At 40.2% G+C, this 14584-nt stretch overlaps 1 protein-coding gene across 6 annotated transcripts in view; it reads left to right on the plus strand.

The window, feature by feature from the left end:
* Nucleotides 1-14584, plus strand: part of DENND2B (DENN domain containing 2B) — a 153391-nt gene that overhangs the window by 44729 nt on the left and 94078 nt on the right. The gene's annotated exons all lie outside the window — the stretch shown is intronic.

Genomic DNA, 14584 nt, shown 5'->3' on the forward strand with positions numbered 1-14584 from the left:
AGGTGTTTTGGCCAGGGTTGGAGCTGTGGGATGAGCAGTCAGACTGTTCTCTTGCAGTTATTAAAAAAAAAAAAAAAAAAAAGAGTAGGAGCATTTCATTTATATTCAGCTAATATCTCCCTTTGCAATTCCTCAGTGAACGCTACAAGATGTAGCAGTCTGCAACTGCTTGTTATCTGTAGCTTATCTATATGTTGTATGCCAAATCACACTCATACATAAAACATGGAGAAAACAAAAGGATAAAGTTATAGGCATGGAGAGCTCTCTTTCTATCATGAACACATCAATCTTGAAATCCAGAAGGATCTGTAATACCAGTATTTTCCCCTCTTATGCAGGGAAGATAAAAGAAGGGAAATAATAGTAGTATAAATAAGATAGTATGACATAAGCATAGTAAAAAGGAGGAGGTCTTTTTGAAGGAGAACATGATTGCCCTTTCCTGAATAGAATCAGATCTGCTTATAAGCATTCAGTCCATCTCTGAGGGGAATTGCAAACAGGATGCAGCTTTGCTAATATTGGCAGGTATTGGAGGTTTTTTTTAACTGAAGTGGTAGACCCTGGGGCTCTGTATCAGAAGGCTGTGGGTTGAATCCTGGTGCTGCGCTCAGGATGCTAAATAAAATGGAATCAGGATGTCTCTCAGACAAAATTTTGTCACGTGCTAATAGCAAATTCTAATTTCTGAGAGAGTGATGAGACACAGCAACATCTTGCCCAGAGAAGTTGTGGATGCCCCATCCCTGGAATTGTTCCAGGCCAGGTTGGATGGGACTTTGAGGAACCTGGTTTAGTGGAAGATGTCCCTATCAATAGCAGGGGAGTTGGAACTAAATGATCTTTAAAGGTCCCTTCCAGTCCATACCATTTGGTGATTCTATGAGCTTTGTGACACACCAAGTACAGTCAGTGGGAAAATGAAAGACAAGGAATGCAAATGGGTTTATTCTCAATGGATTCTATGTACCTCAGCACAGCTGGATATTTTGTGAAGGAATACTTTTGTTTCACATTTTTAACAAAATCAAATCTCTATTTTGGGAAAGAGGAAAAAGACTTCTTAAGAAAGTGTGGCTTAATGAATGAAGTATTTCTGTGCAAGGTTGAAATTCTGTGGTGTTTTTGGCATTGAAAGTAGAAAAGGCAACATTTGAGAACCGTCAATCAGAAGGAGTTGACAACCATTTCATAAGGTGTGACCTTTGTATGTAGGCTCTGTTGGTAGCAGTGATGTGCAGCATTACCAACCATGTTATATATTCCTTTGCAATACTGCAGCAAAATGAAGCATTAGGTGGCTCATGAAGTTTACTGCAAAGTGTTCTTTGTCTCCTGGTAACAGCCAGTCCCAGCAAGGTACCTCTTCCATTGCACCTTTGCAGGGGTGGTGTAAGAAACTGTGTGGATGACATCACAGCAAACTCAAATTGCCACAGTGTTGGAAGAGAAACTACTCAAGTGAGACCAACGTTTTGAGTTTTCTTTGTATAGTGTTCACTATGCTAAGTCTTACGCTGTTTCTGAGGTAGTGAGTGTAATAATAACTGGGTTAGTAAAGTTCAGGCCACCGTTAATTTGAGTAGAACATTGCCTTTTTCTAGTTGTAGCTCTTCTGAAGATACACACATTTTGATTTTCAAGAGCCATTAAGGCAGCTGGTGTGGGGTCAGTAGCTCTGAAGCTGTGACGGGTCCGGAGAGATGTTCCCGTGGAGGATCATCTTCCCAGGTCCCGGTGTCTTCCCTCAGCTGCTAGCCGGGGTGCCCATGCAGAGACGCTATCATCTTTTAGTGAAGTCTGCTAATCTCTGGTTCCAGCTCTTGCTCTGCTGGGCAGTCTCCAGGCCAGACGAGGGAGAGAGAGAGATGAGACCCGTGTAGCAGTTCTGCTCCAGTGATTTTCAGCTCGTGGTTCCGGCTCTTGCTCTGCTGGGCAGTCTCCAGGCCAGACCAGGGAGAGAGAGACGAGAGACCCGTGTAGCAGTTCCGCATGAGGTAGCTTTATTAGTCCGTACCTGGTGAAGGGGAGGCCAGTGACTGGGCTTTTCTCTCTGCCCTCACAGGGGCAGAGGGCTAGCTTTTATAGGGATACAGGGGGTGAGTGTCAGAGGGTAAAGGCCAACGGGTTACAAAGGATCCGCATAGGGTCTCCCAGAGTATTCTGGGTCTGTCTTCTTCTCACTGTAGCTGCAAAGTGGTTGCCTTTCCAGGGAGTCCTGCTGGGAGGTTAAGCAATCTCCTTATCTCAGCAGGCGTCCCTTCAGGGCAGGGGCTGGGCATACCCCACAAGCCATTAATTTTCTTTTGGTTAAAGGAAAGGTGAATGCGTCAGCACATGTCAATTTGCTCATCACTTTTTCCCAATCCTGTCACAAATCTGTGGCTAAAAATGCATTACTTACAAAATCTCTCCATCCTGTATCTCGATGATAAGTTCGCATTTCTGTCATTTTTCTACAGCCAGCACAGTCCTGTCGGCAGTACAGGTGGGGAAGTGGAAAACCAGCTCCTTAGAACTGTGAAAAAGTGCTTTGTCTCTCAGCTGTCTCCATCCTAGCTTGCATTTTTCATTCTACCTTGAAAATCTTCCCCCAGAAAAATGAGTCTGAATCCCAGACAGTATTCCTGTAAAAGCAACTGAGTCATCTTCCTTGGGAATTGAGAGAGCACTGTGAGCTGGGGTTACTGTCTTAGTGACTAAGATGAACAGATAGTTAAGAATTTGCTGTAAATCTATATTATACCATTCATTATTGTTTCTTTTGTGTGTAGTTATACAGGGAGAAAGCAGACAACATTGCTGTGAAACAGGTTGGGGTTTTCTTTTTTTTTTTTTTTTGGTATTAATTTAGTAGCAGGCAAAACAAAAAATAGTGGGACTCATAAGGAGTAAGGTGGAGAATTAAGATATATTTTTCCCTTTTTTTCCTCTTTCTCCATTATTGAAACATTCCAACCAATACTTTTTTTGAAGCAGTTCATGTTTTGCAGCTAAATGTTAAGTTTCCCCCACTTACACTGGTTAGGTGGATCATATATTTGCAGTTTCATAGCTGAGGGTTTATTAATAATCTTGTGTATTCTGGTAAAAGTAAACGTGACAAATATCTTTGTGAGGGAGTTAACTTGCAATAAATCTGTGGTGTACGGAAAGCAGCAGATCAGGTCTCAGAAAAGTGTGTCTGTAAGGAGGTGATTATACAGATTTTTATTCTTCCTCCCTCCCTGGATAAAAAGGACAATATCCAAAGGGGAGCTGCAGGATATTGTATTCAGTTCTTGTCTTAATCTGAAAGCTATTATGGGTGGGAAAGAAATTGCCTGCATTTCCAGCTGTGGGAAAGATGTGGACAAATGCCCTGGAGGGCAGGAGGTGTGTAAGGCTGTCAAGGAACAAGGAAAAGAAAGGCATTAAAACTAATTGAATAATTAGGTCTCATTCAAGTGGTGATTCATAGAACTTGGTTTTGGCTGTCTTTGGACAGAAACTTTGGAAGAAGCAGTAGCCAAGAGATGAATGAAAATGCACCACAGTTCTCTTGGCATATTGCCTTCCAAAATAGATGGTGGAGCATCTCAGGGAACTATTAGCTGCTGTGTTAAAAATGTTTCTTATCTAAGTCACAAACAGAGCTACTCAGAGATGAGTTTAAAAAAGATATTCTACAGCAGCTCTAGTCAAAGCAGGGTTCATTTTACATTGTCATCCATGCTGTCAAATAACTGCTCAGTGTCAGTCAATGGGAGGTGGAAGGCTTGAAGGGATCTAGACTGTTTTATTAGGTGACCAAGTAGATAAAACATATATGAATGCGATGCAAAGGAGACATGGTAGTGGCTTTGACTTTTCAAATGGAAAGCTTTTTACTGGCGTGTGAAAATTTGGTTAACAGATTAATAAATTTTACTTTAGAAGGATTCTGTACTTGATGTCTGTCATAATTTCCTTTGTCTTCATTTAGAGGTTTATGTTAACTGAAGTCTAGTTTCTCCTTCTCCATATACTGTGGAAATCTGATTTGTGGTGTTGTATGAGTATTTCCTGATCAACCTAGAGATTTCTGGTGCAATAAGGTTTGTGAGAAAAATGAATATTTAGAAATGACATGTTAAATCACAGATTGGATTGCTGGAATCTCATCCTTGGGCTGAAGGACAATGCCACCAATTTCCTTTTCCTTTTCCCAGAGGAGGAAACTGTTCTAGCCCAGAAGTTGATGGGAGTTTTTTTGTAATTATTTAAATTGCTTTTACCTTGTTGTATACTGGCAGCAGATGCTTCTTTCATCTTGCTGTACGTGGAGAACTATCAATGAAATATTTTTTAGTTCTGTTGCAATTTTTGGAGTGTTCTTTTTGCCAGAGAAATATTTTAAGACACTGGAAATCTGTAGACAACTGGTGCAAAAAGCAGTGAGCCTATAGATTGAAATAGATCTTACCAGTGTTGTTGAATCCTAAATTCCTTTTAATTTGCATATCAGAGAGTAGAGATTACCTGGAGAACCTAAGGAAGTTCCTGAAACAGCTCAAAGCTTAACTGATGTAAATAAGCCTGTACCTTTGTGGCACATCTTGGCTGCAGAATATGCAATGACTGGGAAGCACTGGTTATTTATTTTGGGGTTTGAAGTTGTCAGGGAGCATTACCGTGATCTTACACAGGAGTAATAGAGCTGGGCTGCTGCACAGACAGTCTAGTGGTAATTTAAAGACAAAGCTAAAATCTGAGACCCAACTTATGCTGTTACTGAGCTAAAAATTTGAGATCCCACTTATGCTGTTACTAAGGAAGGGACCTTTCTGATGCCTTTCCAACTCAGACTGTTGAAGCTGTGTGTACACAGTAGGTTTTCTTTTCTTTTAGCCATGTGGTATATAACTGAGCTTGCTCCTTCATGTCTCTGGGTAGTTGAATTCTGCTGTATTTTCCCTTTATGGATGATCCTGGTTGAAAAGTCTGCTAATCTCCATTGGACTTGACAGAAAAAAATGTTAGGGATATGATTTTGAAACTGAAAAGTGCAGCACTATAATAAATTGTGGCTCTCTGGTTGAACATGAGGATAAAATTAATTCCAGACCCTGTGTTCAAATGGAACAGTTTATGAATGGAAGCACAGCCCCTGGATTGTATTTCAGCATTAGTCTCTGGTTTGGAATTGTGCTGTTTCCAACATAGACAAGGATATATATTTTATAAGCTTTCATTCTTCCACTCTTCAGATTGTTTGAGGATAAAATCTCTTGTGCTGGAGCTGGCTGTGGACTATATGCCATAGGAAAAATATTTTAGTTTTTTTGAAAATAGCTTTATATTTGGCTGAAGGAGAACCGGCTAATACTTAGACATATCATATTTGTATTTCTTCTGCTTTACCTTAATTTCTCACTATCCATGTTGTGTTTTATGTTCATCATCTCTGTCCCAGCTCTGACAGGGATAACTCTGCTAGGTGACATCACAGCCATGTGTACTGTCATTTGAACAATCAGGTGTTCAATGAAGGGTGCCAGCTGCAGTAAGTGTGAATTAGTACTGGTTATATTCAGATGGACAAGCTGGAATACAGTAGTGGTGTAGTTATCAAAGGAACAACCAAATCAAGAGAAAACATGCTTAAGCAGCATGTATTAGGAAACCAGGAGTCTTGGACTGAAGTCTATAAATGTTTTAGGTCCTGCTGCAGAGAAATAGCAGCTGAATAAGAGATGCTTAAAGGTGAGGAAGGAGCCGAAACCTCCTGTCAGTTAACATACTGTGGTTTCACCCACTGCTTAGAATTGTTCAGTTTTAAACCTCTCAGATGGTTTATGTTACAATGTTGACAGACACAAAAATGAGATGCAAAAAGAAAAGTTTAGGGAAAAAGCTTGAGGTGTGATTTTACATATGTTAACTGGAAACTTAATTTTTAAAAAATGTATTCCTTCTCCCTGGGATATTTAAAGATAATGAGCTCCTATAACTTTGGCTGAGAAATGTGTATTGATGTCTAGCAATTTCTTCATCTCTTAGCTGACAAGACAGGGCTTTAGTCTTGGTTTTACTGATTAATAAGGGGATGAAAGACCTTTGTTCAAATAGGATGCTCATTCAGTCTTTTAAAACATCAGTTACTCTTATTTTTTAAATAATTGGAAAGAATGTAAAGGGGAACTATAACAAGACTTCTTATTTCAAGTAGAAAATTGTGATAGAGCTACAGCAGCTAGTTAATAACATCAGATGGGCTGAATTGGTCAGGTACCTAAATATGAAGGACGCATGGAAACAACTGTTCCAGCAAAAAAACCTCTGGAGATATTCAAAGCCCACCTGGACAAGATCCTGTGGAACCAGCTCTAGGTGAACCTGCAGCAGGGGTTTTGAACTGGATGGTTTTCAGGGGTCCTTTCCAACTCCAGTTATTCTGTGATTCTGTGACTTTTATAGCATGCTTGGAAATTGCAAATATAGTATCTGTTGCAGAAGAGGAAAATTCAGGTCAGTGATTATGATCATGATAAGCTAGCTTGGGAGGGAAAGGACATGTGGAGCCTTGGAGTTTAAAAGTAAAACGTGGCTTGTGCTGACTAATCTGATACTTTCCTCAGATTGCTCTGTTGCAGAGTCCAAGAAATGGTAGACTTGTTCTGTTTGGGCTTTTACTTGGTAGCAGAACCACGGTGGAAACTAAGTGAGAAATTTGGAATCAGTAGAGCAACTGGAGAGTGAATTGATAAGGATGTTAAGACTACTGTTGAGAGAACAATATCATGTTGTATGGAGCTTATTAATGAACTACCACAGGAGTATCTTGAGACTACTTTCATCCACTAACTCCATAAACATGTTCATTAAAAGGAATATGCAGTTAGATTTGCTCCTTCTATGCAGCTGAGTTGGTGACTTTTCAGGCTGAAATAAAGGAAATGGCATGACAGTGTCATCACCTGAAGATGAAGACAGCCTAGGTGGGCTGAAGGCAAGCAAACACAAATTTAAACCAAAACCAATGTTGTGACAAGGACTAGGGACTATATGAAGTGGAGAGCAAGCCAAGACTGCCATTGTGGTAGATCCTTCAAGTCCCTTATTTAGTATGTAGAAGAAACACCCTTCCCTTCGACTGCTGATTATGATTTAAAATTTTTCTTGTTTTCAGTTTTAGTTCAGCTTGTTTTAATAGCCCTTATTGGTAAGAATATGTGTAGGCAACAAAGTGGGAACGGATGTTGCAAGTCTTTTACTGATGCTTTGAAAGCTGTAACACAATTGAGATAAATTAGTAGTACCAACAGGCCTGTGAACTCTTCTCAAGAATGTTCTCTTAAAACAGAGGATAGGAATCTGGGTCAAATCCATTTGTTAAGTGGTGTTTTAAATCTTTTTTTTGTTGTTGCCAAAGCATTAGTTTAAACAGTTATTTGTCTGTATGTTTCTATTTTTTTGTTTCTTAATGGAAGCATTAATGTGTATTTTTTTAATGCTTTTCTATCCATAAACCATAGCTTGAATATTTTCCAAAAGAATTTTTATTAATAGTTTCTGCTGAAACTAGTTCTTGGGGGACCCATTTGCTGTTTGATAGAGAGGTGTGGGTTTTCTTTGTTGTTTGTAGTGCCCAAACAGAACTTTAATTTTCACCCCCACATACCCCCCTAACAAACCCCAAACCCCCATATTTGGCCTGAGTTCTCAGGGAGTGCTCAGTGAGACTCAAATTGCTTGGCCAATCTGAGCAGGGCCTTTGGACCCATTCAATCAAAGTCGGCACTTCTTTTCCCCTTCCCAGTTCCTGTGGTTGGCTTTTTTTTTTTTTTTTTTTTTTTGCTTGTAGAACTTATTGGTGCTATTTAAAGTAAGCCTTAGAAATAAGGTTCAGACTAAAATACAGTGGCCCTGGGCCTTAAGTCCAGATGCCTGAACTCCCTTTGATATTTTGTGGAAGCAACAGGGGCCTGTAATCATTCAGACAAAACTCTGCTGATTTCAGGAATAGAAGTTTTCAGGATTCAATATGTTGGCACAAAACCTACAGGAATGTTACTCTCAAGTACGTGTTGAAACCTTTCCTACTTCCAAATTACTATTTTTCACAGACAAAAACTAATAGAAATGCTCCTTTAAATTTTGAGTTAACTGAGCAAGCAGACTTAAATGCTTGATTTTTGAATAAGCTGATTTCACTGAACTGTTGGGCTGAGAGCTTTATCAGTAGGCACAATTCTGCATATTAAAAATCAAGCAGTTCCCAACTGCCTGGACAGGTGTTTCTCTATAATCCTGCTCATGTCCTTTTCCCATCTTTGGCTCTGTAGCTGTTGATTTCTGAAACATGAACCTGTAATCTTAAACTCAATAACCGATTGCAGAAACAAGGTGCCATCTGTACAGCCCATTTATAGAGAAGAGTATTTCTAATTTAATCTTCATTTCTCCTTAGATGGTTGAGTTTCCAGGTGACTGGACAAGTCAGGTAATAGTAATAATAATTGAAGTTTTGCACTATGTAGTGCTAGATAAAATAACAATCAAAAGTTGATAAACTTGTTGTGTTTATGTGAAACAAGTAAAACTCTTGACTAAATTAGAACTGAGTAAACACTTTTAACCTTGATTTACCTTGACCTTATCACTGAATTTTTCAGACAGCTTGCTGTCTTAAATTTTCTGTATGATCTATGGACATCAAAGCAATCTTGTCTAACAGCATAATGATTAATGGGGCTTGGCTGAAACAGGGTAGCTTTGAAGGAAAGATTTAGCTGGCAAGTATCTTTTACTTCTTCCAATAGAAGAAGAAATTTATCTATTAAAATATATTTTCTTCTCCTTAACATGGGTAAAGTACCTTGCTGACAGTATTTTGAGAGATTTCTCTAATACCTTTAAAGAGATCATTATAGTGTTTCCTCATGTGGAATTTTGGCTCCGTGTTTTTTTTTGTCTATTTTCATTGGGCATTCACTTGTGGAATTACTCTGAAAATGTGCTGTATTGAAACCATGCTGTATTGAATGACATATACTTAAAGTCTCCCTCTTTTCTTGTAAGAAACAAGATTCCTTCTTGCAACCTGAAAGCCACATTGTGTGTGGCAGGAGTGAAACATCTTCTGAGAAACACGAAGCTCAGCAGATGCTCCCCTGAAGGTCCCTGTGCAGGCATCCCCTGGACTGGCTGCTTAGCTTAATACTTTTGTGTTGAATGAATTGTCTGCTTAAAGCAGCACTGAATATTAATGCTCATTCTAGCACTTTAGTACAGCACCATTAAATACACAAGATGCAGAAGAGACTACTCTTCCTTTCCTACAAATTACGTGTAGGGAAAGGATGGATTTATTAGTCTCAGTACGGTAAAACAAAATGCTGGGTACATCATTGTGCATTGAATCATCTTTAGTTATAGATTTAAATATTGTACTGTCATGTAAGAGTGTAGCCATAGTGAACATCTGAAAGGACTCACTGTCAGCAGCCTGTTGGGTTTCAACTATGTTATTCATAAGATTCTTTCCTCCCTCCAGCTGTTTCCACAAATTGGAAAGGCTTTATTTCAGTTTATAAATGCTATTTCCCCATTGTTCATGCCCACAGATATTTTCCATGCCCAAATATCCATCCTCCCAAGAAAAGAAATCTCGACCCTATAAAAGAAGCCATGTGGAATAATCCTTTGAGGAGAAAGTCCAAAATGGCACAATATTGGATTTGCCATCTGCAAAGCTTCAACAGCTGGTATTCCTCTGTTGTGTATCTGTGGGTGGGGACATGGGGTACAGAGCAGAATATGAGTGGGGTGTGGTTGCATTTCCAAAGAGCTCTCATATTTTGTGTTGTGGCTCCAGTTTTCCCATCCAAATTGGAAGGGCCGAAACTTGCTTCTGTGAGAATTGAATGGAGCAGTTGCTTGATGTTTTGCTACAGCATGAGTTGAATTTATTACTCACAGAAACTCCAACTTTATTGGCTTTTTGATGAAAAGACTGGTCAAAGGGTGAAGAAAATGCCGTTGTCTGAAATAGCAGAGATAATACTTTGAAACTGCCATAAAATTAAACTGTAGTTTGAAAACGAAGCCCTCAAACTTCAAACCATTTTCACACATGTATTTTCTGTAGAGTCTCGCCTAGCATATAGCTGCTGTGAAGAATCAGACAAAGTGAATTTCATGGTTTTCACACCCTAAGGCTCTCTAGGACCAGAAAAAAGATTCTTAACATAACTCTTGCCTCTAAAACATAGGATAAAGAAAACCTGTTTTATATGGGTGTCCCACCATGTATTCTTCTTTAGGTTAAATAGGAGAATATGTGACTGGAGAAAATGAGGTAAGAGTTCAGATTTTAAATATTAGGCACACCCCAGAAAAGAGACAGTTATTCCATCAGGAAACTTCAGGAATTCATGCTCTGTAGGAACCTGTGAATCCTGGTGCATTTATAACACCTACAAATTTCAAGGCAAATTATCAGTTAAAATACCTCATCCCAAAATCATCAGATGAGCAGAGTCACAAAAGGTAATTGAAGTGGATTCATATCTCATAAATCTTTACCTTTTGGAGTTGCAAAAGGCATTTGTTTCGTTGTAGCAGGGAGAAATCTGCTGTCAGTCAGCTTTTGTCCACTGTGCACTAGGCACAGGTACAATTTCATCTGCCTCTATAACACAAATCACCTTCCTGGCATCATAAAAAGGTTTATAGGTATTTATCTAACTTTTGGAGGACTAGGACTGAGTTTTGAATGGACTGGGGCCAAGTTTGTGGTACCAACTGGAAACCACAAGGAATTTGGCAATGCAGACTTCATGCCAGACAAAACTGTTAAGTACCTGTCTTGAATGTTTTGATTTGTTCATTAATCAAACACAGGGAAAAATACATTCACAGGAAGCTGACACCAAAGAGTTTCAGTGTAATTGATTTTTTAACCTTCAAAACATTTGTTTTGTGATGACGGAATTTTTAGCAGGAAAGCATTGTTCATGCTCTGTGTGTATACTTTATTCTACTCAATTTACTTACTGGAAGTTTTATTTTTGAAGTTTATTATAAAATAGTGTGTGCGGCACCTCTGTATCTGTAGCAGTTTGTCTATTTGTAGATGCTCATTTTTAAATTCTCTGCTTACTGGTATTGGGAAGATGAGTGTGCATACAGCTGAACTGAAGGAGGAGCAGTGAAAGAGTAGGAAACAGGAGAGAAGTCTAAGATGTAATTTCCTTTCTGGTATCACCCTCTATGAACAGTAGCAAAGGAGTGTCTGAAACTAGAGTTTAGCTGACAACTGCATAAGCATAAACTCTATGAAAGCAGAATAGATTTGCAGTTTTCCTTTTCACTAAATGAACTATGTGTTATCAGAGAATAAGCTGACTTGGAAAGGACCCATGAGGATCATGGAGTCCAACTCCTGGCCCTGCACAGGATACCCTGAGAGTCACACCATGTGCCTGAGACCATTGTCCAAACACTTCTTGAGCTGTGTCAGGCTGGTGCTGTGACCACTGCCCTGGAGAGCCTGTTCCAGAGCCCAACCACCCTCTGGGTGAAGAACCTTTTTCTAATATCCAACCTAAAGCTCTCCTGACACAATTTCAGGCCATTCCGTGATTGATCATAAAATCTGCTTTGACATTTTTGCTGTGAGTAGACAGGTCCAATTGTGAAGGTCTGGTGGATGCAGAGTTATTGTCTATGGTAACCACGCTTTAAAAGAGACAATAAAAATATTTTTGTATGGGGAGAAGATCCAAATTGGACTTCTGCTGCATTCAGCTTAAATCCATAAGAAAGAAGAAAAGAAAGATGAATGCCAGCTTTAGTGCCAGTGCCATTTGAAAGTTTGCTCAAATATGGACTCCTGTGAGATGGGGAAGGTGAGTCAAACTGTGCCGTGGGCTCATTCATGTTCGGAGTAGGAGAGGACGTCTGTTCAGATAAGAGATTTTTGTACCCTGGCCTTGTTGTGAAGAAGATATTTCCATATGGGTGCTATACCAAATTTACCCTACTGTGTGTGGAATGCTCTCTGCTTGGCAAAAGGCCAAAACATTCCCTGCAAGGGAAAAGGGCCTGGAATTGTATCTGATCAGAGTGTTAATCTGTGTCCCTTAGGCTTATCTTGTGGCTGTTTCTGTGTTGCAAGGGCAATGCTGCATATGCCTTTTCAATGAGATCATTGCAAAATCAAATTGCTATTAAATTATATTTTACTCACAGTTTTGAACTCAGCTAAAGTAGCAACACCAGTGCTAAAACTTTGAGTAGAAATGCTGGTGCCGGAGCAACATTCCAAATGCTGTCTGGATAAAATTAATCATTTCATACAAATATTTCAGCTTAATGTTACATGTTTCAATATTGTTAAGCATAAGTGGTAGCACATTATGGCACTGCAGCCAACCTGGAAACAAGAAATGGGACCCTATTCCTGCACGCACTGGCTGCTTGTTATTCCTGGGCACATCCAGCTGACTGTAAGGGCATGGGATCGCGTTTTCTTCCTGACATGTTTTTGAGGCTGTGTTCTTCTGTGCCCTCTCTGGCATTACAGATGTTCAGGCTTGGCTTGCAAGCAGAGAAGTGGGATTTGGGAAGCTGGGATCACCTGTGGGAGCATTCTGCACGGACCCGTGTGAGGGGGGCAGCGCTTGTCTGATGGCCCCGGGGGGTCTCTCTCTTCCCAACCTGAGAATGAAGCACTTCAGGCTGCAACACTCCTCTGTGTCAGGTTTACTCCTGCTCTGCAGACTGTGAAGAAAGATTGTTCCCTCAGCAGAACTCTCCTGCACAGTGGGTCTATTCAAGCCTGCATCTGGGAAGATAGTTAGTGCCTTCATTTATGAAATTCCTATCATAGAAGTGTGAGTTCTTTGGAACAGCAGCTGGTCTCTTGAGAAGTCTCCAACATGTCATGTACACAGCTGCATGTAAATCATTTTCATAAAAGGAGAGAAGAGAAGCTCTTTCAAATCACCAAATACCATCTCCCAGTATGTGAAGGTTTAAAAGATATGTGATATCATTTACAGTTTGTTTGTGGATTTGTTTCTGTTTGCCTCTATCTAAACCCCTGTGGTTCCCTTCTGCCACTCTGGATACAGCGTACATGTGAACAGAGCTAGAGTTTCTGTGGCTGCTGCTTGGTTTTCTATCTCTGCTGGTAAAGGCTGTTGCTCCAGGAATCCTCAACAGAAACTCCACTGGTAGGAGCCACAGTCCAGAGTGGTTTGGTGGCTGCAATCGGCTCTAGTGGCTAGATGGGGAGGTGTTTCCCTGCCTCCTTCTACAAAGAACATTAAAACAGGTTTAAGTGTTTCCAGTTGTTTCTCTGGCTAGTGGTTGGAGGGCTGATGAAAGGTGATTTATAACACTTTTGCTTGTGGTAGCTTGTTGAAACTTTCCTTTCATGCAGAGGACAAAGGTCAGTGCTGTGGGAACTGAACTCTTTCCTTGGGAAAAGCGCCGCTGCTGATGGCCGTGTATACCTGTGACTGAGCAATAGGTGGGAACGTGCTCTCTTCAGCTCATGATAGTAAGGGAAGAAAGCTTATTTACATGGTTGTTATGAAGCCAGGGGATATCACTGAGGACCATGATATCATTTAATTTTCAATACATTCAGTTCTTCATCATTTTATCTTATAAAAATATCCTTTCTAGGAAGAAACAACTCCTTCGCTGTTAGCTCTTACTGGCATTTTTTACTTTTGTGGAGGGCAACTCTTGAAATCCCTTATGTTTCTTTTACTGGCTTTTTAGTGTAGATTCACACTTTTTTTTTGTTGTTGTTTTAGTGTGGAAGAGTGAAATTCCAGCAAGGCTGACTTAGTGAAAACTGAATTAGTGTTGATGGCTGGAGAGAAATGTAACTTGATCTTCTGTCTCCAGCGCTTGAATCAGGAACTGAAATAATTGTTCTAAGATTCTGGTCAAGTTGCCAGAAAATGGAGCGGTGCTTCTGCCAGATGGTCACCGCAGAAGTGCCAGACATTCCTCCCCTTTCTGAGCTTGCAAATGTGTGTATTTGAGAAGGAAAATACACACAGGCAGCAGGGAACTGAAATGCTTTTCTCCCTGAGATGCCTGCTGAGTGTGCAGGGCCATGCTGCAGGCAGTGTGCATGGGGATATCAATGTGTGATGCCTGGCAAAAGGATATAGGCACAAAGAGATGTTTCTGTTGAGCAGTGACATCAGTCACTCTGTCACAGCACTTGACAGACAATATGAGGTAAATCCACCAGAAACAGGGCAGGAGGGCATGTCATACAGCAAGAGAAGATAGTTCAGTCCCTGAAGGAATCATGGCTCACTGGAAGAGATGATGTTGCCTGTCAACTGCTAAGCCCAGCTGTACTGGTTAATGATTGGTGCCTTTAATTGAAACCATTGTGCACTACTACAGCCCTGCCTTGTAGGAGCTGCTGGTGCAATAAATCTAGATTTTTCCATATTAGAAAGCTGTGTTCTTTGGGGATATTGAAAAGTCTCGGACTTTTTTCCTCCCCGCCCCCCTTTTTGTTGCTATAGCTACTGTAATTTTTGTTAACAAAGGGAATGAGAAGTAGTTTGCTGTGCTTAGT

This window comes from Corvus kubaryi, unplaced genomic scaffold, assembly GCF_017639235.1.
Source record: "Corvus kubaryi isolate FWS band 111438036 unplaced genomic scaffold, C.kubaryi_AGA036_p1.0 37392, whole genome shotgun sequence".
In the NCBI taxonomy this organism is placed as follows: Eukaryota; Metazoa; Chordata; class Aves; order Passeriformes; family Corvidae; genus Corvus; species Corvus kubaryi.